A 3,676-nucleotide genomic window follows, 5' to 3' on the forward strand; every position below is an offset into this window, starting at 1 on the left:
TGGAAAGAACAACAACAACAAGATTTAAGGTAAGTCAGCCATCAAGAACAGTGTCAGTAACAGTATCAAGGACAATATCAAGACCTAAGTAAATTCCTATCATTACAACACGAGATTAAACAGTAAAACATGCGTGTTTAGCGCTCACATTCCTCCCGTGTTCCGCATAAGTATTTCCAAGATATCTAAAATTATCTGGTGTAGTTATCTAATAAACAAAAGGCAATGAATTTGCTAGATATCCTAGGCTGAGTACTAGCTAGGTATCCCAGGCAGAGATACCTAGCTAGGTATGAAATGATCTATAGTTTTATGAGGTGTCGATCGTGACTCCCGTCTCCCGTAATCAAACCCGGGTCCTTACCGTTGTTAAAACGATTGTTCATCACCAGTCAAGGCATCATAAGGGTCAGTGACTCTACTGAAGTGTAGGACACAGCGATTGTGCTAGTTTGTGATGGAGTCATCAGTTAGGCTTGTGATTGTAGCCTTCATCTCTCTCCCACACAAGATTGAAGATACTAACGTCGTACTAGGCTTTGTTATCAGATAGATAGCTTCATTATGCGCCCCAGTACCCATCCTGCGAGCGTTATCAACCGCAGCTCAATTAACGTATCGTATCGTTAGAATTAAATAAACAAGGTGAGCAGTGTGTGTTGGGCGAGGCAGCTAGGTACACCCAATACCTGGTAAGTGAAGGTAGTCAGTTACTAGTTCTTGCTTGTAGTTACTAGTGCTACCATGCTTGTTAGTTCTTGCTTGTTAGTTCTCACCTGACGCCTTATAGAGAATAAACTTTGAATGCTGGTGTCAGGTGAGGGACGGATAGCAGACGAAGACATTGTCAAAGGTAGACGGGATTCCCCAGTGGAAGTATGTCAGTATATATTGACATACTTCCTGCGTGTGCTTCACAGTCTTCAAGACTACGGTGCTCTTCACCGACTCCAAGACTGAGGGACTGATTACCCCATCTTTTGTATATAGTTCTACAGTCGGCTAACTGTCCTTGAATTTTCATTCATAAAGCCACTGGTGGGCGAAACGTCTTCAGTAAAGATGTTGCATATGTGTCCAAATCTTCCCAAAAAAATACAGGCCTAATTCAGCCTGTTAGTAATGTTTACAAAGCATATTCTCACCCTGTCCTCCTTCCAAAGATCTTGTTTGATTTATCCTTATAACCTTTTAGTTCCTTGATGGCCTTAGTTTTTCTTTTAATTTCTTCCTTATGTTTAGTCACCATGACTCATGAAATCGTCATAATGCGACTGCAAAAGAAAGAAAACACGGAATGGGCGAGGTTAGAACCCATGGCGAGTGAGTGGTAAAACTGCAGGCCAGTGCGTTAACCACTGGACCAGCTGGCTACAATAATATTCATCCAACTAGGTATAGTTATACATCATAGGAAGGTTAACATGGGCCACCACTGTGACCACAAGTGTAAATTTTTACAGACGAATCTGTCGCCATCGTGGTATACCCCTCTCATGACAGGGTGGTATACTCTCATGATAGGCTGGTATTCTCTCATGAGAGGCTGGTATACTCTCATGATATGCTGGTATATTCTCATGACAGGGTGGTGTACTCTCATGATACGCTGGTATACTCTCATGACAGGGTGGTATACTCTCATGATACGCTGGTATACTCATGACAGGGTGGTATACTCTCATGATACGCTGGTATATTCTCACGACAGGGTGGTATACTCTCATGACAGGGTGGTATACTCTCATGATAGGCTGGTATACTCTCATGACAGGGTGGTATACTCTCATGATACGCTGGTATACTCTCATGACAGGGTGGTATACTCTCATGATACGCTGGTATACTCATGACAGGGTGGTATACTCTCATGATACGCTGGTATATTCTCACGACAGGGTGGTATACTCTCATGACAGGGTGGTATACTATCATGACAGGGTGGTATACTCTCATGACAAGCTGGTATACTCTCATGACAGGGTGGTATACTCTCATGACAGGCTGGTATACTCTCATGACAGGGTAGTATACTCTCATGACAGGGTGGTATACTCTCATGACAGGGTGGTATACTCTCATGACAAGGTGGTATACTCTCATGACAGGGTAGTATACTCTCATGACAGGGTGGTATACTCTCATGACAGGGTGGTATACTCTCATGACAAGGTGGTATACTCTCATGACAGGGTAGTATACTCTCATGACAGGGTGGTATACTCTCATGATACGCTGGTATACTCTCATGACAGGGTGGTATACTCTCATGATACACTGGTATATTCTCATGACAGGGTGGTATACTCTCATGACAGGGTGGTATACTATCATGACAGGCTAGTATACTCTCGACAAGCTGGTATACTCTCATGACAGGGTGGTATACTCTCATGACAGGCTGGTATACTCTCATGACAGGGTAGTATACTCTCATGACAGGGTGGTATACTCTCATGACAGGGTGGTATACTCTCATGACAAGGTGATATACTCTCATGACAGGGTAGTATACTCTCATGACAGGGTGGTATACTCTCATGACAAGGTGGTATACTCTCATGACAAGGTGGTATACTCTCATGACAGGGTGGTATACGCTCATGACAGGGTGGTATACTCTCATGACAAGGTGGTATACTCTCACGACAAGGTGGTATACTCTCATGACATGGTGGTATACTCTCATGACAGGGTGGTATACTCTCATGACAGGGTGGTATACTCTCATGACATGGTGGTATACTCTCATGACAGGGTGGTATACTCTCATGACAGGGTGGTATACTATCATGACAGGCTGGTATACTCTCATGACAAGCTGGTATATTCTCATGACAGGGTGGTATACTCTCATAACAGGCTGGTATACTCTCATGACAGGGTAGTATACTCGAATGACAGGGTGGTATACTCTCATGACAGGGTGGTATACTCTTATGACAAGGTGGTATACTCTCATGACAGGGTAGTATACTCTCATGACAGGGTGGTATACTCTCATGACAAGGTGGTATACTCTCATGACAAGGTGGTATACTCTCATGACAGGGTGGTATACTCTCATGACAGGGTGGTATACTCTCATGACAAGGTGGTATACTCTCATGACAAGGTGGTATACTCTCATGACAAGGTGGTATACTCTCATGACAGGGTGGTATACTCTCATGACAGGGTGGTATACTCTCATGACAAGGTGGTATACTCTAATGACAAGGTGGTATACTCTCATGACAGGGTGGTATACTCTCATGACAGGGTGGTATACTCTCATGACAGGGTGGTATACTCTCATGACAAGGTGGTATACTCTCATGACAAGGTGGTATACTCTCATGACAGGGTGGTATACTCTCATGACAGGGTGGTATACTCTCATGACAGGGTGGTATACTCTCATGACAAGGTGGTATACTCTCATGATAGGCTGGTATACTCTCATGACAGGGTGGTATACTCTCATGACAGGGTGGTATACTCTCATGACAAGGTGGTATACTCTCATGACAAGGTGGTATACTCTCATGACAAGGTGGTATACTCTCATGACAGGGTGGTATACTCTCATGACAGGGTGGTATACTCTCATGACAGGGTGGTATACTCTCATGACAAGGTGGTATACTCTCATGATAGGCTGGTATACTCTCATGACAGGGTGGTATACTCTCAT

General features: G+C 43.8%; 1 protein-coding gene across 2 annotated transcripts in view; it reads left to right on the forward strand.

Moving 5' to 3' along the window:
- The first annotated feature begins 524 nt into the window (after positions 1 to 524).
- Positions 525 to 3,676, forward strand: part of LOC128698539 (heme-binding protein 1) — a 55,065-nt gene continuing 51,913 nt past the window's right edge. Inside the window, exon 1 of one of the 2 annotated variants that reach the window (XM_070103884.1) lies at positions 525 to 645. The gene's annotated coding sequence lies outside the window, so the exon portion shown is untranslated. Of the gene's footprint in view, positions 693 to 3,676 lie in introns of both variants that reach the window. The other variant, XM_070103883.1, reaches the window with a different exon arrangement.

Source organism: Cherax quadricarinatus, chromosome 88, assembly GCF_038502225.1.
Source record: "Cherax quadricarinatus isolate ZL_2023a chromosome 88, ASM3850222v1, whole genome shotgun sequence".
NCBI classification, from domain to species: domain Eukaryota; kingdom Metazoa; phylum Arthropoda; class Malacostraca; order Decapoda; family Parastacidae; genus Cherax; species Cherax quadricarinatus.